Raw genomic sequence first — 24,374 nt, 5'->3', positions numbered from 1 at the left:
TTATTGCTATTGTTTTATATTTCCAAAGTATCATGTTTGTTACATCATTTGTTAGGATATATACATATAATTAGTCTCATGGAGTTTTGCTAATCATTTCTGCTTTATTTGAGGTTAGTTCAGGTTCTCTATACAAGTATCTTGTGTTTCATTTTTAACCTACTTTTTCTTTCAAAATGGTGTATGCGTCTGAATGTTAAAATACACTAGATTTCTTCAGATTCTGTTAAATGAGAAATTGAAGTATAACTTTCTTCATTGTATCCCAGGGTAAAACTCAATGACATCAATGGGACAGGCAAGTGCTACCTTAAGGTGTGAAAATTTGGTAAGTTAAATACAGCTTAAGTAATTTACCCATCCCTGTTTCAGTATTCCTCCTAAAACAGTAGGAGCATTTTAGTATTCCTGGTGGATATAGAAATGTTTTCCCCTACATTTATCATAACCTTTGCCTTATCAGCCACACTTTGTATTCTGAATGTATTTCTAATAGAAAAAATGCTGGAGAAAGAGGAATATAATAACAAAGAATCGATAGACTTCTTCATATACACTGACACTGTGATTGCTGCTTTCTGTACAGGAAAACTGGCTCTTTCCTCCTACAATTAGAAACTTCTCATACCATCAGCCAAGGCTGTTCTGAGCAAATCTGAGAATGAGCAGGAAATATGGAATCATACCTACTACACAACAGTGAATAGAAAACAGTAAGAGAAACACCAAACTCACACAGAGACAAAACATTTCAGCCAAATCCAAATACACACTGCATATATGGTATCACATATGCACACACTCTGTAGCAGTTGCAGCTGCAGCTGTAGCAAAATACCTACTAAAATCCAACTGTGAGCAAGTATTACCAGGCTCATTGCATGAATCCCATGGCAAAAGTGACACTGAGACATGAAGTGGTTCCTAATTATCCACCAGCCATTAATATATTTCCCGCTGCTGAGTCCTGTCTCCTAACATTTCATCTCTGATGTTTTTTTACCTTATTTCCAATTCAGCTACTGAAAATTTCATAAGTAAGATATATTTCTTGGTCAAAGCAAAATGCAGCTCTGAGGAGGCTTCAATCCACAGAATCATGTAACACAATAGGAGGAATATTCATTGTAAATCCTTAGCAAATATCTTCATCAACAAACTATCAAAAGATTTCAGCATGAAGCTTTGCCGTTTCCTTTTCTAATTTTGTGTGTGTGTGTACATGATAGAACTAGATTGAAAAGGTCTTGGTAAAATTAGCAACAAAATGAACTTATCCTTTGCAAAACCACCTTTTCTGTCAGATTTATTTCAAAACTGTTCTGTTTGATATTTTTTCTCTAAGGATGAAATAAAAATACCCATTTTTTTGAATAATCAAAAAGAATTCATTTGTAATATATAAAACATAATATTAATAATAGGTAAAGTTAAAGTTGTAGCTTTAAGTATTTGTTGATACTTAATGGACTTGGCATAACATAACATTTTTGCTGTGTGGGGAAGACAGTATAAATATTAATCTCTTCCAGTGATTAAGTTGTTCAACAGTTAGCAATTACTGAATGGGATTTTGCAAAGGCTTACATCATGTCTGATGAAATGGTACTGTCAGTATCGTGCACACAGAAAACATGTGAGTTCAAAGGTGTTCTTTGAGAGTACCCCAATCCCAAGGCAAGGCAGAGAGAAGGCAAGTCCAAAATGGAACTATCAGGGTGACAAAGTCAGAGTTCAGAGAAAAATAAAACTAGCTTAATTTTCTTTTTCAGAATTACAAACACTTTACATTTAGAGCCCTACTACAGGAAGAAAAGACTGAGTAGATGACGTTAGCATGCATAGTCCTTAAAATGACTTAAAAGCAAAAATCTCTTACAAAAGAGCATAGTATCATGTTACACAACAAAAAAAATTTGGCTCAAATTTTGTATCGTTCATATTTGCATTCCTCATAATTTCAGTATTAGAAATATTATCAGAGAATGTTCGATATAAAAATATTCACTTTAGCTTTTGTAACCAATTTCGACTGCTCTAGATTCAGTTCAAACCTTCTGTTTAAAACACTGGCATTCACCTTCCCTATCATTCCTATTCATATTTCCCTTACCTCCAGTAAACATCTGTCTTGTTTCTTGGGAAATCCTCCATATCTTTCTCCAGATTTCTCTCCACTACTCTTCCACTGTTCTTTTCTTGCACGTTACATATTTAGAGCCCTTTCTAAAAGCATCCAGACTCTTAATGTTTTAATATTTAAAAATGTGGAATATGCCATAAATATACTAAATAGCAGTAGTCAATTTAACTCATTTCCTCTTGAGCTTGAATCTATTTTTTCCCAGACTGTAGAGCAATTTGCAGCAGGCCTAGAACACAGGCTGAATACTGCTGACAATGCACAAAAAATACAACATTAAAAAGTATTTTTTGAGACTTTAGCTTGAAAATATTTAGTTGGCCAGAAAAACACATTTCACTGACAAGAACAATGAACAAATAACTCCAAAACATAATTTTCCCTAGATGGAGAATGGAGGAATCTGAATATCATTCAGGTACAACATGCTAGATCTGATATAAAAGATTCGCCCTTAGAAATATTATACAAAGAGAGCTTCTTTGTATAAAAAGCAATGCATAGTAATAGTAAAGCTATCTACATAGTATGGTCATGATTTTTACAGTGGTTTTTTTTTGTTTTGTTTTTTGTTTTTTTGTTGTTGTTGTTGTTGTGTTGTGTTTTTTTTTCTCTCCATCAATAAGAATATGATCATAACCCTTAAGTAGGGAAACTATTTTACAAATGGTTAAAATTATTATAGACATTGAGGAAGTCTGTGCTGGAGGCAAGAAATAAAACCAGAATTTTGGAGTCCTTGTCTCCTGCTCAAAATATACAAAAGACTTATAAATCAGTCAGCTACTGCAGCAGCAATCACAAGGAAAGCACAGAAGGCCCGGAATCAAGTCAAGAGCAGTATACATAAAACTTCAGTGCAGGGTGAAGACATAAAATTACCCGTGTCTTTCATGAGGGACACATATAAAAGGTTGAAGTGCAGATTGATCACTAAATTTAAATTATAATTTATTTTTTTAAAAAATATTCTGATATTTTGATGAATTACAGAGCTGTGGTATTTTACACATGAATTCTACTCAGTACTCTCTGAAATGATAATCTGTTGGATGCATTCTCATTTTTACAAGAAAAAAAAAGGCTTTATTGATACTAATTGATTCAGTATGAGAACTGGAAGTGCTATTCTGAATACTCTCTCCACTCTCTTCCTCACATTCACTTTATCTCTACTCTCTGGTTTCTGGGTTTATTCAGACAAAAGTTATCAGAGAAGAGGGAAACAAAAAATGACACAAAAATGTTTCCATTTTGTCAGGCTAGGTAAGTCAATGCCACTGTTCCATTTGGAACCTAGAAGCATAAGAATTAATGAATGCACTTACAGTACATTAGTAGATCTACAGCTGCAGAGAGGCTGTTCAGACAAGGGGTGGGGGGGAGGGGAGTATCAACACTCTCTCATATATCTAAGTGCAGACTCCTTTTGGGGAAAAAAAAAAAATAAAAAATCATATGAAGAAATACTGAACATGTGACAATCTTCTGCAGCCACCAATCATTATTTCTATGGGATTTGACAAACAAGGAGAAAAACCCAATCCTTGAGAAGAACTTTGATAGAATCCTTCATATTTCATTATGGTACCTTCTTATTTGATTATAAAAACTTGCACAAATAGAAACAGAAAAGGAACTTCAGATCGAGTAAGATGGCAGGATTTTTTGTAGCCTTGAACAATGCCTACTTTAACTTAGTAAGGATATAATAAAATTTTATGGAATATGAAAGGCAAGCAAAAGCAAAGAGATGATACATTGTATATGACATAAGATGAATCTCAGTTAGTTTAAACTGCAGAAAAAAACCCATTCTGCAAAGTTCCTTGAGTGCCTACCAGCACTCAAGGCTGGTGAGTGCACAAGGAGCCACGAGCTGGATGTCAAATGAGGCATATTTTTGCACCACACCTTCATGTACTCTCATTTTCTTCAGAAGGAAACATGGGTTCCCCCAGTATAGGCAATCAGAGCCAAGGGAGAGCACTGATTCTTCTGGAGAACACCTTCTTCAAAATTTGGAATAAAAACCAAAACAATTGTTATAATAACTATTTAAGCACAGCCACACAGGCTCTATTTGGTAACACAGTTCTGTGTATAATGCATTCTATCACAATGATTTTAATAGCACAATTCTATTGAAATAAAAGTATTTCTACAGAAAAGCAATGTATGAAAGTTAGCTTTTTGATATTCTTGTGTATATCTTCATCGGGAAAAAATGACCTGTTGAATAGGACGCTTTATTTGATTACCAACCAGAGGTGAAGTGTTACTTGACCTGGTGCTCATCAATGCAGAGGAGCTCATTAAAGAGGTTAAGATTGGAGGCAGTCTGGGCTGCAGTGACCATGCCCTGGTTGAGTTCATGATCTCAAGGAACATGGGCCTGGCAATGAACAGTGTCAGGACCCTGAACTTCAGGCTCTTTGAAGAATTATTGAGTTAGAACCTCTGGGAAACAGTCCTTAGAGACATAGCAACAGATCAGAACTGGCATCTCTTTAAGGACACTTTTCTGAGAGCATAAGTGCTCTCCAAACCCCAAATAAGAAATCAAGCAGAGGAGGCAGCTGAGCAAGGATCTGATGGTCAAACTGAGGAAAAATAAGGAAATACACAGAGCGTGGAAGCAGGGACACATGGCTGGGAAGAATATCGGTATGTTATCTGGACATGCATAGATTGGATTAGGAAAGATAAGGATCACATGCAACTTAATTAGGGATGTGAAAATTAACAAAAATGGATTCTATAGGAATGTTGATCAGAAGAGACAAGCAAAAAAGAGTGTACTCCCTTCTGACATGGAGAATTAATTCTTTGCCTTGTTTTCACCATCAGTCAGGCTTTCCACACCTCTCAAGTCCCTGAACCACAAGGTGAGGTATCAGAGGAGCAAAGTCTTTCCCACAAGTCAGAACCATCTATGAGGCCGAATGTGTGTAAGTCTACAGGGCTGGATGACACACATCCCAGAGTCCTGTAAAAACTGCCCAATGTGGTTGCCAGGCCACTTTCCATCATATTTGAAAAATCACTGCTGTCAGGTGAGGTCTCTGGAGAAATGGAAACATCACTCATATTTTTAAGAAATGGTAAAAGGAAGACTCAAGGAACTATAGGCCTGTAAGATTTGCCTCTGTGCCTTGGAAGATCATAGAGCACTTGGTCCCAGAAGCCATGTTAAGGCCCATGTGAGATGAGGAGGTGCCCTGTGACAGACTGCAAATCTTAAACAAGGGCATCATTGGACAAGGAAGATCAACTGATGTCATGAACATGGATTTGTGCAAAGCTTTTGACAATGTTCTGCATCAAAAGCTCGTCTCTAAACTGAAGAAATACAGATTTGAAGGCTGAACTATTTGATGGATAATGAATGAACTAAATGGTCACATCATTAGGTATCTTTGAGCTCCCCTCCAACCCAAACCATTATGTTTCCATGATTCTAGATGCTGTTCCTTGTATAACATTTTAAGAACACTTGAAAATACTTAAACTGATAATTACTTCTATCTAACACAATAGCACACACACAATGTGGAAGTGCAATAGTAATCATTACCCTATAGTTCAGATGTTGGACTAATGCATTCTACTTTTTAATTAAAAAAACATATCCTTCCAACTACCTTACATCACTTGGGAGTTTTTTTATTTTGTTTGCTGTGCTTTGTTTTAAAATCATAGACCAAATTTTTCAATTACATTCTCCAACTTTCTCCTTCCCGACTATAAATTTAGCATGCATACACAAACCTGAACCTGGGATGCAGCTCTTTTGACAACTTGCCCGCTGATTAAACACAGATTCTGAAAATTAACAGTCACTAAATAGCAGAAAACACTAAAGGGCACAACTTCAAACATTAGAAACTCTGCACTCACTATTTTCTTTTCTTCAATAGTTCAAATTATCTCATTAATATTTGTTTTCATGCTACAGAGAATATACTTTGGAACATCTGTTTGTTGAACTGGGTATCACTGAATCACAATTGGCCACTAATAGCTGCAACAAAGAAAATTATGGGAAGATTGTTTCTAAAGCGCAAATGTTTGCAGTTGCTGTTTTCCAGCAGCGAATATGCTTTTGGAAAAAAGAAATAAACATTAAGAAGGGAAGCACTGTGGTCTCCCCGCTGTCAGCATCACATTTCCGTGAATGGGAGCATCATTTTGTTACTATGTAGCTAAACAACTGCTTAAGTGATCAATAAAGACCATTATCTTAAATCATAGCATGAATTCCCAATATCATACATAAAATCAATAAAACACACAAAGAATAGGACTAAAAATTTCCACTAAAACATAGCCTGCTGCTTTGGAAAATAATATTTAGTAGGTTGGGTTTTTTGTTTTACTAATTATGAGCTCAGTGGCAGTTTATTCTGCAGTAAATCTGCTGGTGTGAGATTAAACCTGTTATTGAACAGAGTTTTGAATCTACTGCAAAGCACTCATCACTGCTGGAGAGTGAACATTGCTGTTATCTCATTTAAAAGTTGGCCAGCAAAGCAGCCCATTTGTTTAAAATGCAATTAAGCTGGTGTCTTGAAGAGAAATTAGCAAGGAGTATTTCATTCTGGAGGCATAAGAGGTCTGTTCATAGACACATTAATCCTGTGATTTGGGACATCATTACAATTTGGGACTGTGTTCTGAAAGGATGTGCAGTACACACAAGCTCAAAAGAGAAAAGCTGTTCATTGAGATGGGTCAGCTCTGATTCGTGAATGCTCAAGGTTTACAATACTATTTCATGCATGTTACATGTGCATGCTGTCAGAAAAGAAATGTTTAATGAAAAATATCAGTGCTGAATTTCAATTATTGGACATTTAGGAGTTTACAGATCACTACCTTACAAACTGTTTAAGTACAGAGAAAATGAAGTTCATTTTGTAGAAATATACAATGATATTATTTCAGTCGTGAATATACAACAAATGTTCCACTGATGTTTGATTCCTAAGAGACTGATCACTCTTACACATAAAAAAGGATAAAAATGATTATCTTATTCTTTATCTTTCTATGCACAAATAGAAAAGAAATAAACTCAGAACGTTTCTGCTTCTGAGAAATGTACCTCTTCAGGATGAAAACTGGGACACACAGTCAACACCCTCCTCTAAAATAAATTTCTCAGAAGTCTGCAAAGTGGAACAGCAAAAGATGTGTTCTGCCCTGATGTAACTTCACAAAAGCTGAATGCCAAGATCAGTCTTTACAGAAGTCAGCAGAACTACTGCAAAGCAGTTTTTCTCCTTCTGACCTGTGTGAGAGGACAGTCTCACTTTGAAGAACAAGTAAACAAAAGCATGCATATTTCCAAACAAGAGTGTGCAAATGCACACATTTCCTTGCACAGAAGTTATTTAGAGGTGTCCATTTCTGGGTTCACACTGTGCAGCTTGTTTGTACACTGATGTTTATGTACATTTTATAGTGAACATAGTAGATTGGATAAGTGGTGAGTTAAATAAAAAATGATTTTGGGTGCTTTTTCTCAACTTACTAAACAAGGGAATGAAAGAAAAAACATTTTTTGTTTGTTCGTTTGTTTTTTTCTTTGTTTTTTTTTCTTTTCTTTTTTTTTTTCTGTTATATATTCATAATATATTCAACAATGCCCTAAATTTTGTTGCTTAATTTTTGGGAATTCTCAAAGGCTTTCCAAAGCCAGGAACAAGAAAAATATTTTTATCATTCCCCCACTTGTTTCTGCAGAGACTGAACAGAGAGATTTTACAGGAAGCCACCTCTGTCAGCTCCTTATTACACTGGCACCCTCCTCAGACAAAAGAATAATCTCTGCTGGCCAGGGCTTGCATTTGGCTTGTGTTCTCTACATCACTCTGTCCCTGAATAGGAACTAGAACTTGAATATTTTGATTGAATATTTATTCTTCATATTGCTGTGGCTTCAACAATCTCCTACCAAAATTCCATCTAACATTTTCAATGAGGTAACAGCAGCGTGATGCTAATAGCAGGACACAGTTACCATTTGCTGCTACTGGGAACAGGAAGTAATTTTTGAAATTGCTATTCCAAAATAAACTCATTGATATGTTACTAGTTTCTCACACCCCTGGTTATCTGGCTTTGGGAAAAATTGATGAAACTTGGATCGTGGATGAACAATTTTTTTTTTCATCATCACCTTTCACTTCTTCATGGTCACAGAGTTTAAATCAAAGTGCAGCAACATCTGAAGCACTGCAGACCCTTATAAAATGTTCAAACTGTCTTGAGCAGAGCTTTTCTAGTGTTAGTTGGCAAATATACAACGATAAAGAAGAAGGGTATTACTGGGATTTAAAAAATCTATAAAAAAGAAAATTAGACTTCTGAAACATCTGAATATCAAAACATGGATTTGAGCCATCTATCTTGTGGTTTTGTCCTGCTGTCTTTGAACTGAATGAGACTGAGGATCATTCTGTGAGCGAGGAGTAGTAACATGATTGAAAAGGACTCCACCAAACTTCTCCTTCCTTCTGCCTACCATTACAAATGAACACTGGTCTATTAACTGACTGACTGAGTTTTCAAAACTTCACATTTTCTGAGAAGAGCTCCTGTGGGGATACTTCAAAGTTTTGGAAAGGTAGAGAAGGCTATACCCTCTCCATGCAGCTTACCAGGATGCTGCTCAAAACATGCAGATGTATGGTTTTAAACACTAGCCTTAAATTCTACTTACAAACAAAAAATATAGTCTGTAGTGGCAGTGAGGAAATAAGCAGAATGAAATAACTGAAAACAACTGTTTTTTTTCTCTCTGCCAAGGGTGCCTTCAGCCCCAGCTGCATTTAGTTCAAAGACAAAAGAGTCTGCAGCTGGGGCTTAAACTGAAAATGCTATTTTCAAATGACATTGGAGGCTTTAGGTCCCCAAGGTTTTTCATTCATTTAAATGAATAAATAAATAATGACAAAACAGAAAACAGAAATATTTTCCTTTTGTTCCTGCTACACTTTCCTTGGACATGATGATTCAGGGAGTCTGAAATAACAAGTTCCAACAACATCCATACAGGCTGGAAACTTCATTAGTTAATCTGATCATTCCCTTTTTTTGTATTCTGTCACAGTACTTCTACTGATTTCTTTAACCTTTCAGTTTGGACACAATTAATGTAATCACACTTCTAACAATTTGGAGATGATTTCTTGCTAGCAAACTGCTACATACAGCAATGTGCTTCCTATTTCTGGCTTAACTCTCAAACAGTCAACAGAAATGGGAGTTTGAAGTTAAGTTAATTTCTTTTTAATTATCTTTCCTTTCTTTCTAATTATCTTTTGATCACAGATAAGAGGAACAAATTACAAGAGTTTTTTCATTATCCACAAAACCTGATGATGTCTGCATGTCTAGTATAACATATTGGTGATGCTTACTGTTTCTGCAAGATGCGCTGACAACATTTTGGAAGGAAAGAATATGAATTACCCTAGCACAAGATTTCTTTTAGAACAGCACACAGCTACGAAGATCATGAGATGACTGATTGATTTTTTGATTAGAGACAAGTCAGACAAAAATTATCTTCAGCCAACATTGATTCTCTAATCTTTCCTTGATGCCCCATACCAGTTACCATAATTTGAATGCTACAGCTTGATATTCTAATGTTACTTTCATGAAAGCAGTGATATTCTCATCTAATTCCCCTAATTCCAAGCTTTTTACAGAATTTAAGAATTTTATCTTAAAGATTTTATTTAACAGAATAGACCACCCCATTGGAGCAGCATGTCTCTTTGGTATGTTTTCTACTATTTCCAGTCCCTCTAAGAAGCCAAACAATTTGGCTTCTACTACTGCCTTCGGGAGACTATTCCTCTATATAATAGAACTCACTGTCAGGACATTTTTCTGTGTTGCCAAGTCATTCCCGAGAGTGCCACTTTTATTTAAGGGAGGGGAACTGATTCTGGCAATAATGTAGTTGCTCCTCTGATATTTTCAGTTAGTGGGTGCAAGTAGCCAAACACCATCTGGTACCCAGCTGGCACAGTATATTTAGAGGCACCTAAAATCCTTCCAATTTCCTTGGCTCATCTTTGCTTTTGGAATCAGCTTCTTAATCATTTTTAATCATTGTATTGTTTTGCTATCTGAAAAACTCCTTTGTATGTATACAATTATTGGAAGGAAGAATTTAATTATAGTTCAGAGACTATTATTATGAACAAAGCAGTGTGGCAGGTTTTTTCCCTTCACTTCAGTTTAATTATCTTTAACAAGTTTTAATTGTGTATCTTTTTTCCAGTTTACAGCATGTAAAGTGTCTCACGAGATGAACAAATCTGTGAAAGGGAAGCAAGGTTAGTGGCCACACTTGAACATAAACATGAGCAACAGTAGATCTTTTATGATGCATGCAATAAAAACATGAAAAAGAGAACCCATATAGCAGCTTTAGCAGATAAAATACTTCTAAGTATTCAGAAAGCATGTTTAAAGACATACCTTGTACTAGACTTCAAACAGTAAATTATTTTAGCTATAATTAGACTTAGCAGAAAGGAAGACAATGTTCAGTGATTATCTCCTAAACAAACAAGGTAGCTAATAGCTACCCTATTAGAGGTCCAAATACAGCCCCTCCCAGGGCACACAACTCCTATTTACTATTTTTTCCCCAGGTTCACAGATGTGAAAAATGTGTTTAGTCTGTGGCACACCAGTGCAACATAAAAATGCTATCTATTCTTCATGGCTTGATTCCCAAGTCCACTCAAGTCAGTGGGTGTCTTTGCACTGATGTAAGTAGTTTTGGACACAGATACAAAGCCAGTACAAAGCTAAATATTTTACAGTACTGTAATACAAATTGCAGTAGGAGATAGGGTAGAGTAAGGATCTGATGCAAGGCTTCAGTAAACTCATTGGAGGTCTATTTCATGTAAAAGTGTGTGCTGCACACATTTTCTATTTAAGTCATTGGTTTTTTGCCTTAGAATGAGATAAAGAGTATGAGGCCTCCTCATTCTGCTTCAGCAGTACAGGCAGAAAGGCAAGGTTACTAGTAATTTCCAGAGAATACAGGGAAGTGTGGTCTCCATCATTTCCAAGATGCAAAATAAATATGTAAACAAAGATCAGTCAATAATGAGGAAGCAGCTTGTCCCTGTGTGAAATCATTTAAAAGAAGAAATAGGAAAAAATCTAACCAAAACAAAATAGTATATTTTTGAGTGCACGTATCTTCCCATGAAGAAAGCAGGTTTCAATGACTGAGAGCAAACAAAATTCTCCATAAATTATTCCTATAAAGGATAACCTAAGCAAATATTTTTATCTCTTCTGCCACATTTGCAGAGTCTCCAGAGTCCTTTTTCTCAATTGGCATCTGTGCTGCTGTACACACAAACTGCCCTGTCCCAACATCTGGGGTAGAACCTATAGCACCCACAGAAATTGGCCACCTGGCCCAGCTTGGAAAGCTCAGTGAACAAAATCTGAATACATACCTTGCTTTCCAGTGGAGAGGGCATTTATTCTTGAAAATTAGATTTTCAGTAAATACTTTGCAATGGAAAATACTAATCGCAAGCTCAGAATTCATATTCAGAGCTTGATTTAGCTTATTCTTTGCATATATCAAAATGCAAAAACATTTTATAAGGTGATAAAACCTTAAAAACAATTAGAGGAAAACACTATTGGAATTATTTGTATGATTTTTTCAACATTATCGGGTTGTGATAATTCTCAACAGAGGAAGTGGCACAGAATCACAGAATAACAGAATTATCAAGGTTGGAAAGACCTAGAAGATCATCTAGTCCAACCATTACCATACCTATACCATGGGTCGGTGACTCCATCACCTCCCTGGGCAGTGCATTCCAATGCCTGACTACCCTTTCTGAGAAGTAATACTTCCTAATGTTCAGCCTGAATCTCCCCTGGCGCAGCTTAAAACCATTCCCTCTAGTTCTATCACCGATTACACGAGACGCCAACCCCCAGCTCACTACAACCTCCCTTCAGGAAGTTATAGAGAGCAATAAGGTCTCCCCTGAGCCTCCTCTTCTCCAGGCTGAACAATCCCAGCTCTCTCAGCCGCTCCTCATAAGGCCTGTGCTCCAGACCCCTCAGAGCTTCGTAGACCTCCTCTGAACACATTCCTGGGCCTCAATGTCTTTCTTGCAGTGAGGGGCCCAAAACTGAAAACAGTACTTGAGGTGCGGCCACAACAATGCCAAGTACAGGGGGACAATTACCTCCCTGTTCCTGCTAGTAACACTGTTTTTGATGCAAGCCAGGATGCCGTTGGCCTTCTTGGCCACCCAGGCACACTGTCAGCTCATGTTAAGCCAAGCATCAATCAGTACCCCTAGATTCGTTTCCTCCACACAATCCTCCAGCCACTCCGCCCCAAACCTATAGCTCCGCCTGGGGTTGTTGTGGCCAAAGTGCAGGACCTGGCATTTGGTCTTGTTGAACTTCATCCCGTAGGCTTCGGCCCAGCTCTCCAGCCTATCCAGATCCCTCTGCAGGGCTTCTCTATCCTCAGGCAGATCGACACTCCCTGCCAATTTGGTGTCATCCACAAACTTACTGAGGGTGCACTCAATGCCCTCATCCAAGTCATCAATAAAGATGAATAAACACCATTCATGACTGGTCTCCAACTGGATTTAACTCCATTCACCACCACTCTCTGGGCCCGGCCCTCCAGCCAGCTCCTTACCCAGCCGAGAGTGTACTCATCCAAGCCACAGGCTGCCAACTTTTGCAGGAGAATAGCATGGGAGACAGTGTTGAAGGCTTTGCTGAAGTCTAAGTAGACCACATCAACAGCCTTTCCTTCATCTATCAGGCAGGTCATGGGATCGTAGAAGGAGATCAGATTGGTCAAGCAGGACCTGCCCTTCATGAACCCATGCTGGCTAGGTCTGACCTCCTGGTCATCCCACACCTGCCGCGTGATCTCCCTCATGGCAATATTCACACATTCAAGGTACAGTTAGTACTGACGATCTTTACAAAGACAAACACCCACTACTTAGAGGAAAACATCATTGAACTAACAGCTAGATTTCTCAAGATTCTCTACAAGACATTTATGAACTTTTTTTTTTTTTTTTCAGAGTAAAATCTCAATGAATACTAATTTTTTGGGTGAAGAAATTGCTCCTTGACACAAAGGTAGCACTATTTTGTAGGCTTCTTCCAAACTATGCTGAAACCTTATCTTCCTATGTGAGTCTCAGGAGCAAACAAAAATCTCTTCCCCTAACACTGCTGTGTTAGCTGCAGCTTTCAGCCACTAGTACTCTGAGAGAGAAGCCTCTATAAAACATTTCAAACTGAACTCTTAAGTGTTAGCACATATGTATATAACTGAAAACAAGTTATTATAAAGTAAACTCTGAATTTTTAACTACCAACAAAGATACTAGATCTACTTATAATAAAAATGAAAATAGAGAAAATGGAAAAATATTAGTATGAAGTGAATGGATAAAAGCATATGGAAACAGTATCTGTGCATTGGCATGCAGTGAAAACTATAGTTGCTACAGTATTCACCTGAATGGGAGTATTCCCCTTCAGAGCAGAACTGCAAATCTTACAGAAACAAGGCCTGCTGGCAGCTCCTAGTATTAGCACTGTCACAAGATGGTGTTCCTCTCGAATCCTATGTACCCTGTACTTGAAACAATTAGCCATATTAGTACAGTTAAATATAGTTTCCTATCCTATTTTCAAAGGCAGATAAAAACCCCAAAGAACAAAGCACTTAATGGTCTGCTAGTTGTGTGACAGATGACTGCTCAACAGATTTCATCTCTCCATTCATTCCTATCACAAACTGCAGGCCTTGTAAATGCAGCATCTCCTGCCAAGCACCACAGCAGTGAAATGAAGAAAACACTTGTTCTCTCTCTCAGCTGAAGGGAAGACATCAAGGCAATCAGATGCTGTTGTGATGATGGTGTGAAAGAATGCATTTAGTTTAGTCAAGGCTCCAAAGCACAAGAGGTATGGAAGGGAGGGGAGACAGGAAGCTTGGGAAAATAAATATGTTAAATACTAATGAAGCAGCAGACTCTTGGGTTTGTTTTCTGTTTTGTTTTGTCTTCTGCTACTGTTCTGTTCCTGACACCCCTTTTAGTCTGGAGTTGGTCACAAAGCAGAATCCTAGACCTCAACACTGTTGAATTTGGGACAAACAAAGATGTACCTCTGAACTTATCACAGCTCTGTCTCTAATCTTGACAGTTCTCTTTCCCACAGTCATTGCTGTCTTCAATATCTTTCTGCAGCTTACACATTCAATGGTAATCTCACGTTTGCGGTACATATCTGATGGAAAATAAGCTAATACATGATAGTCTCTTCTCATTTATTCATGCTTACTTAAAAGAACAAAAAGGTGCTCAAATAAAATATGGCTGAGAGATGACTAAAATTCCTGAAATATTTTGAACTGTCTACAGTCTAAGGTTTCACTACCTTTTGAAGTGTCAAATCCAAAATTTTTGTTACTCCTTACCCTGTCACTCCTACCCTAGAGCACCTATGGGATTTTTTCCCATGAAAATAAAGGCAATTTATATTTCTTTAGCCACTCTACATACAAACAAATCTGATTAAAAGTGAAGCAGGATTTTTTCTCACTTTTAAACATCCTACTCCATTTCTTTTTTCCTCACAGATTTTTAAGCAATCATAACCATTTCTCTGAATACATTAAAACCTGAAGTTTCACTTCTGCAATGGTCACTTAATCTTAAACAAGCAAGGCTTTCCTTTGGAAGAATTTTGCTTCCAAGCACCATATATACAGCTTTGTGTGTTTTCTGCTATACTGGAAGAAATCTAAAGGATTTGATAGAAATATTATGTGCAAAAAAATAATTTGGAGAGAGTAATAGGTAATATCTTCTAGAATCATAGAATATCCCAACTTAGAAGGGACAATGAGCATCATCAAGCCCAACTCCTATCACTGTTGCAGGCCATTGGATCCCACCACAGACAGCTGCGTGGCCTCTCCCCTTAAATATTTTATCTGTAGTAGAGGAGACTTATTCTAAATGACAGTATATATTGCCCTGGCTGCAATATGGAGCATCTGCTCTATGTATGGTGTTTTCTGATCTATTTCTATTAAGCACAGAGAGAAGCTCAGGATTTATGCACTTTCTATTCAATGTTCATTTTGGAACATCAAGTCTGTGACAACAGTGTCTACTGTGTCACCTTCTGTGGTAAGAAATGAATGATTGTAATGTACTTACAGGGCAACATTTGCACTTATAGGCAGTCCTTCAAACTATATATATTAGAGTTCCTATTAGAAACTCCATATTATTGAATTTATTATTTGGAAACAAAAATTTATAATAGATCAAACATCTCAAATATGTCAAGACATCAATCAATTAAAATTAATAAATAATAATACTTCCTTTTGTTTTTAAACTGACAGAAAAGGAGTGGGGGAGAAAGTACCATCCATGCACTGGATTTAAATATTTCTATCTGATTTTCCATCTAGTATCAATAGTTCCGATACTGTGAGAAAAAAAAATAGCCAAACACAAACTTTTTTTTAATGCTGCCAAGGATTGTAGTCCCAGACTGTTCCACTTTGTGGAGTCCTCTGTAAAGTGGACTGTTACAAGCTTTCTAGGTTTCCTAGCAGCATATTATCAGTAAATGTTTCTGTGCTGTCATAATGTAAAATCTTATCTAATAAAAGTTTTAGAAAGTAAAAGCAGGAATGAATATAGAGATATTGAATACTTCAATATTTTCACACTGATATTTCTAATGAATTGTGACACTTTGTATATCAAGAAAAGTGAAACTAGATAGGTAGGTGATAGCACAGGAATAGAAGTCAACTAAGAAAAGTCATATTATGGAAAAAGATTACACAATGCTTCTGAGAAAAAGAGTGAGGGAAGTCTTGTCTGTGGTAGCATCATTCAAAGAGATGTTGCTGTAGGAACAGGCAAATTGCAAAGCATGATCTGACTGGGAAGTGAACATAAAATAGAATAATACAGCAGATGAACTACTAGTGAAATAGGCAAGAAGGGAGTAACTTCATTAAGACACTTTCTGTCCTATTCATCAAAGAGAGTATTTGGGTTTGTAGAGAACAGAGTTGTTCTACTGAAAGAAACTACAATGAATATGATCCATTTTTTAATGAATGCTTAATCTTCAGTCTTTAACATGCTACACCATTATCTATGTGCTAGACAGATGTTATTTGTAATACCAAGCAAGGACAGTGACTATCTCCTTATAGAAAAGCTCTCAAAGAAGCAGTCAAGTAAAATATATTCATAACTGTTGTGTTTCTTCACTAAAAAGTAAAAGCAACACCTCTTTCTTCACTTCAAAATTTCAGACTTACAGTAATATGTAACTTGTGACTTAGGCACAGAAGCTGAGCTTTCTAATTTTTACCATCTGTAATATTTCAGTGAGAAGCTAATTCTTAGGCATAAAGAATGCATATATTTAAGGAAGACAAAAAAGAAAACCCATCCTAATTTCATTGGCAGATATCTTCCTCTTGGCAATGCAAATAAATAAATAAATAAATAAATAAAAATAAAGCCATATAGCATTTATCAGACTTCAGTATGATTTAAAAAAAAAAAGGCCTGAGATACTCAACCATAAACTAGGTGGTTTAATATTTTCATTTCTTAATCTTAGCAAGCCCAACAAAGCCCAACAGGGAAACTGTTCATTTATATCACATATTTTTTCAAGGTTGGTTTATATTTGCTTTTCTCTTTCATTCTTTGTACATGAGTTACAGATTCGCAGAACTATAGGGGCTGGAAAGAACCACTAGAGATAAGTCAACTCCCTGATAAAACAGATTCCCTGCAGTTGGTTGCAGAGGAAAGCACCTAGGCAGGTTTTGAATATCTCCAGAGAAGGAGATTCTACAGTGCCTCTGGCCTTCCTGTTCCAGTTCTGTCAACCTCAAAATAAAGGTTTTTCTCACGGTCATACGGAACATCTTGTGTTGTAATTTGTACCCTTGAAAATTAATGGAAGAATCCTTACTCAATTTCCATTTTGTGCCATGGAAGCAGTGACTTGATAAGTTTAATAAGTGGTGGTAATTTTCAAGGGTGGAGTTGACGCACCTATGAAGCAAGTCTAATTATAAAATGACAGCACACTGGTGTACAGTAAGATGACCCTGAAAATAAGCTCTCTGGGATATTCTCCATGGCCAGTTTATCTATTTTTGACACCACCTGGAGAACAGAAGAGGACTAGAGCACTTAGGCTAAATCAAGGCAAAATTGGGCTAAGGGATGTGCATTTTCAGTGTCTTTTTGAGAGACTCAAGTACAAAAAGTTTACATTCCACATACTAGAGTACTGTCCATGCTGGTCTTCCGGAAGATCTGCAAGCTTCTTGTGGGCAAGTCTTGTATTTGAAGTGCATGTCTATTTGTGGATCTCACAGAATTCCAGGGGTAGAGGTAATTTTGTGTTTGCAATTTTATAGCATTTTACTCGAATACAAAATTTACATAGATTCTAAAGATATTACGTACAAATTGTCCTTATGTATAATAATTATAATATATAATATATAATAATTATATATATAATATAATAATATATAGTGAGAGTACAGGGGCAATTAGCAACCACATATTAAACTACTTATGAGCCTTATTGGTAAATATATAGCACCTCATAATGGAGAAGACCTATATGTTTAATAGATATTCTGAAGAAGGATGTTTTCCGAAGCAAAAAACACTTCCTTCTAAACAGCAATACACCTATACTGAAAGACCTCTAGGATACTTCTGTGTGAAAAGAGACAGCTTGATTACATATCAAATTATTAAATATCAAACTCTCGAAATACATGCAAGTAACAACAATACTCTTTCATCTGCTCTCATGCATAATATAAATTAATATTGAACATTGAACATAAATTAAAATTGAACATTATACCCTAGTATGCACCAAATACATAAACTTATGAAACTTAATGTACATCATCTGAAATACTGACTGTATTCGAAATGTAGAGGTACATGCATTTGCAGTTTTTATTATCTGTTATATTCTGAGTTAGATAACAAAGAATTTTCCATTTGCATTCAAAACACTTAGCTAATAAAAACAGGTCCAGGATTTAATCATTCCACACTCAGCACCTGATTAATGAGTTTATATGTGATTATTCTTTCACTCTAGCTAATATTTTTGCAGCATTGTTCTTAAAAAGCATGCAGGAATGATTTAATCCACAAAATAATCTGGGTAGGATAAGTACTGGTGGTATCTGAACAGCTAAGCATTAAGAATTGACTCAGTATCCCCAAAACATAAGAGAAAACCTGAAATGAGCATGACATACAGAATCACAGAATCACACAGAATCACAGAATGACCTGGGTTGGAAGGGACCTCAAGGATCATGTAGTTCCACCCCCCCTGCCTAGCAGGGCCACCAAACATACACCTTTACTAGATTAGGTTGCCCAGAGCCCTGTCCAACCTGGTCCTGAACACCTCCAAGGACGGGGCATCCACAACCTCCCTGGGCAGCCTGTTCCAGGACCTAACCACTCTCTTAGTAAAGAACTTCCCATTAACGTCCAGCCTAAATCTTCCCTCTTTTAACTTAAAACCATTTCCCCTAGTCCTGCTATTATCAGCCTTTTTGAAGAGTTTACTCCCCACCTGGGAGTAAGTTCCCTTCAGGTATTGAAAGGCTGCAATGAGGTCACCCCGCAGCCTTCTCTTCTCCAGGCTGAACAAACCCAACTCAAACCCAACATACCTGGCAAAGATGGCATTTTAACCATATGATGACAAATGTGGAAAAGTGAGTATGATCTCAACAAATTATATCATTAATTTCAGATCAGAAAGTCATGATTTAATACAGAGTTTGCAGTAATGAATGACTGGGAGACATACGGGTTACCGCTTGGATGCTTTTTTTTTTTTCTTCCCCCTCCCCCCCCATCTCAGAGTAAGAGATGAGGGAAGAGGGAAAAGGTTGACAAAGAAAATCTCTCTTTTTTTGCTCTAAAATGTACTGGGTAGAAAATTTCCTGACAGATCTTGATTAAAATACCTTTGACACCACACATGAAGAAGGTACTTGAATTCAGGACTGTAGTTTCACAGTGGGCATCTTCAACAGCTGAATATAAAGTAATCAGTTAAGTTATTAATAGCAGTTCTTGTCCAGCTAGACCAAAGAAGGGTTTTGAACACAGGTGTCCTGTGTATCACAGATGAGGCTACTACATCTTTCAAAGGACACAGGAGAGGAAGGGAGGAAACCAATCCTCAGGGAATTTTGTGTTGTACGAACTTGTAATGAACCCATCTCTAGCTGTAGAGTAGGCAAGATATTGTATCCACTCTCCATTCATCCTGGGAGAAAGGGATAAGCAGCCTAACGCCATCAGAACTCCAGTGTTCACTAGCAGAAACGCACCACAGTGAGCCACAGCTTTAGGATGGAAGTGGCATTAACACAATGAATTTAAAAAAAAGTGAAATATCCAAACCTCTTTGGACTTAGCCTCTAAAATAATGAGAGTAGCGGTATTTTTAAGATTCAAAGACTATGCGTAAAGACCTTCAACTGAGAGACAGAAACACCCTTCTATTTAAAGCTATTTCAATTTCTAGAAATCAATATATAGAAATGAAAAGAATCAAAATACCTTTTGAGATCTAAGTGTTTGAACGTCAATATAATGCAGCTTTTAAAATACAGCATACAGCTCTGAGGGAGGCCAGATCTATGTAGTAAGAGAAAAACAGGATACATTGAACTCCTTTAGGAAGCTGGAAAATTTTAGAGATCCTGTTAGTTCTCTCACAAAAAGGACAGAATAAGACATATCTAAGTGGCTTTATGAGACCTGTGAGCTCATTCAGATCAACAGTCTGTGTACACCCTAATCCTTCTCTTTTAAACTCTCTCCTATACCTTTGTATAGCGTTTATGTCTTAAGAGTTTCAAATATTCACTCAGTTGTGCATCAGAAACAAATTCTATTTTAATTTTTTGGGGTAGAAAAAAAAGACAAAAAAAGAGATGCTGAGTGCAAGTTTCTTGTGAGACAATGTCTCATCCTGAGAACTTCCTACTCAAAAAACAGGCTCAGAGCTTGTTTCTCTACAGATTACAAGTTTCAACTGTCACAAAATACAAGATTAACAGTTATAAAAAGTTGAGATTGGTACTAAATGAAGTGCTGAGAAGATAGCCTTTCTACATGGCATACAATGATCCCCCAAGCTACTTAAATGCCAGACTGATAGGCAACTAATGAGTATTTCTTTAGTACAGCTACCTTTTCTTTTTTTTTTTTTTCTAATTGCCTCCAGTCATGAAGGACAGAATCAATCCATATTTCTGGGATCGAACCTGGGGCTCTCAAAATTGACGTGCTGGAGGCCTGAAATAAGCCTCACTGGCAAAGACTGGCAAAAAACATCCTATTGTACGACTGGCCCACGGGGCTCCATGTATACTGGGCATATTGATTACCTTCAGAAGGGGGCATCTTAAGGAATCCTACAGGTGATCGATGGGCCCTTTGGGATAGCTGCTGTTGATATGGACAACATTAAGCAGCTGTCTGTTTTGCCTGGCCTGTCAGAGGACCCATCTGTTTGTGGGCTGCTACGAGTAAAGAGCACAGGTACCTGATTGCTACAAAGACAGTGCACAGACGGCAGTATCGCACCAACAGGGATTCCTTGCTCCCATTCATGATTTGATTCGCCAGTTGGAGAATCGGGAGTGATCAGTAAAACTCACTCACCTTTTAACAGTCCATATGGCCAGTGCGTAAAGCCAGTGGAGAATGGAGGCTGACAGTAGACTACCGTGGCCTGATGAGGTACACCCCCATTGAGCGCTGCTGTGCCGGACATGTTGGAACTCCAGTACGAGCTGGAGTCAAAAGCAGCCAAATGGTATGCCATCCATTGACATTGCCAAATGCCTTCTTCTCTATTCCTTTGGCTGCAGAATGTAAGCCACAGTTTGCCTTCACCTTGCGGGGCATTCAGTATACTTGGAACCGTTTGCCCCAGGGGTGGAAACACAGCCCAAACCATTTGCCATGGGTTGGTCCAAACTGTACTGGAACAAGTGGTGTCCTGAACACCTGCAGTACATTGATGACATTGTTGTGTGGGTATACAACAGAAGGGTTTCACAAAAGGAGAGCAGATCATCCAAATTCTTCTACAAGCCGGCTTTGCTATTAAGCGAAGCAAAGTAAAAGGACCTGCCCACAGAAATTCAGTTCTTAGGTATAAAGTGGCAGGATGGACGTCGTCACATCCCAACAGATGTGATCGACAAAATCACTGCCATGTCTCCACCAACTAGCAAGAAAGAGACACAATCTTTCCTGGGTGCAGTGGGCTTTGTTGAGGATGCACATTCCAAACTACAGCCTCATTGTAAGCCCCCTTTATCAGGTGACGCGGAAGAAGAACGATTTTGCATGGGGCCTGAGCAGCAGCAGGCTTTTGAACAGATTAACAAGAGATACCCGAGCTGTAGCCTGGGGCCAGTACGGACTGGACAGGATGTAAAGAACATCCTCTACACTGCTGCTGGAGAGAAAGGCCCACTTGGAGTTTGTGGCAAAGAGCCTCAGGAGAGACCCGAGGCCGACCCCTGGGATTCTGGAGTCGATCATATAAGGGGTCTGAAGAGTGCTACACTCCAACTGAGAAGGAGATCTTAGCCGCGTATGAGGGGGTTCGGGCTGCTTCCGAAGTAGTCGGGACTGAAACACAGCTCCTTTTGGCACCTCGACTGCCAGTGCTGAACTGGATGTTCAAGGACAGGTTCCCTCCACTCATCATGCTAACCGATGATCACCTGGAGCAAGTGGATTACGCTGATTCACAGCGAGCGCATGGAAAACCTCAATCGTCCAGGAATCCTAGAGGTAATCATGGACTGGCCTGAAGATAAAAGGTTTGAACAACACACCAGCAGAAGAGTATCACGTGCTATAAAGAGGCCCCACCATACAACGATTACCAGAAAATGAAAAGAAATATCCCTATTCACAGACGATCATGTCGCATTGTAGGGAAGCATCGCAAATGGAAGCTGCTGTGTGGAGCCCCACACGACAGGTTGCAGAGGCCACCGAAGGTAAGGGAGAATCAAGTCAGTTTGCAGAGGTAAAAGCTGTCCAGCTGGCCTTAGATGTTGCTGAACGGGAGAGGTGGCCAATGCTGTATCTTTATACTGACTCATGGATGGTGGCAAATGCCTTATGGGGGTGGTTACAGAGAGGGGAACAAAACAACTGGCAACAGAGCGGTAAACCTATTTAAGCTGCTGAAATGAGGAAAGACATCGCTGCCCGAACAAAAGATAATGGTTGTAAAGGTGCGTCATGTGGATGCACATGTGCCCAAAAGTCGGGCTACTGAAGAACAACAAAACAACCATCAGGTAGATAAAGCTGCCAAAATATGAGGTGGCTCAAATTGACTTGGACTGGCAGAATAAGGTGAATTATTTCTAGCTCGATGGCTCATGAGACCTCAGGTCACCAAGGAAGAGACGCGACATATAAGTGGCCAGAGACCGAGGGGTGGACTTAACCATGGACGCTATTGCGCAGATTATTCATGATTGTGAAACATGTGCCATAATTAAACAAGCCAAAAGGATGAAACCTCTCTGGGAGGAGGGCGGTGGCAAAAGTATAAATATGGGGAAGCGTGGCAGGTTGATTATATCACCTTGCCACGATCTCGCAGTGGTAAGTGTTATGTACTCACCATGGTAGAGGCACCACTGGTGGGCTTGAAACATACGCAGTACCCCATGCAACTGCTCGAACACCATATTATGGTCTTGAGAAACAAGTCCTGTGGCCGACAGGCACCCCAGAAAGAATATGAATCTGATATGGGACACATTTTAAAAATTCCTCTATAAATACTTGGGCCAAAGATACATGGCATTGAGTGGATTTTATCATATTCCTACATGCACCAGCTTCTGGTAAAATTGAACGATATAATGGGTTGTTAAAACTTGTTGAAAGCAATGTGGTGGCGGAACATTAAGCACTGGGAGAAGAATCTGGCAGAAGCCCACTGTGTTGGTGAATACTAGAGGATCAGTCAGTTGTGATGGTCCTAGCCAATCCAGCCCCTGTATACTGCAGAGGGAGATAAGGTCACTGTTGTTCATGTAAAGAACATGTTTGGGAAAACGACTTGGGTCACCCCTGCCTCGGGCAAATGCCAGCCCACCTGTGGGACTGATTTTGCTCAGGGACATGGGTGCATGCAGTGAGTAATGCAGAAGGATGTGTAGATAACCATTGTAAGCCTCAAAGTAATTTGATGCTGGGTGAGAACAGTCAATAATTTTATGTATTTATATGTATATATGTTTGCATGTGTAGTGTATTTTAGTTATTATAGTTGTACATTTAGTTATGTTTACATGTAATTCTACTGTTTAGCTATCATAATTTTACATACGTGTATATATATGTATATATATATTTACCATGATGTAATAATGTAGAATAAGGGTGGAATGTCATGGTTGTGATATTTGCTATCAGTATCAGTATTCCACATCATAACATCATGTAAAGTATGGATACTTCTATTGAATGATGCAGTCCACAGAAGAAGACTACATATCCCAGAGAACAACAGGGTTAATGATAAGTCACGGGACCAGGACGCTGATATAATCTCGTTCCAGGCTGGAGTGCCCTCCTTCTTCTCTCAACTTCTCGGAGAGTGGGAAGCGTTCCAGCCGTGTCGCCTAGAGTTCACAGTAGGCCTCTCGGTTTTCGGGACTCTCTCTCTCTGTTTCGTTCAATTTGTAGCCTCAATTATATTATATTGTGTTATCTGTTTATTTCGGTATCATATTAGTAAAAATAGTTTTTCCTCCTTAGATTGTCGGTGTTTATCCCACTCCCTTTTTCCCCCTCCTCCGGGCCCCGGGAGGGGCCCACGGGGTGGCTTCCCCTGTCACGGGCATAGGTAAATCTAAGTAACCCGTGACACTAATCAGATCTCACATTAAGTGAATTAAAAGAGGCCTGTCCATAGGTTTAGGTGGCAAACGAAAAGGAAAATATCTTAGATCTATAAGTAAAAAAAAGGAAAAAGAAAGTAGAAAAAAGTGAATAAT

This window comes from Coturnix japonica, chromosome 8 (genome assembly GCF_001577835.2).
Source record: "Coturnix japonica isolate 7356 chromosome 8, Coturnix japonica 2.1, whole genome shotgun sequence".
Lineage (NCBI taxonomy): Eukaryota > Metazoa > Chordata > Aves > Galliformes > Phasianidae > Coturnix > Coturnix japonica.
This window is presented reverse-complemented; position numbering follows the sequence as displayed.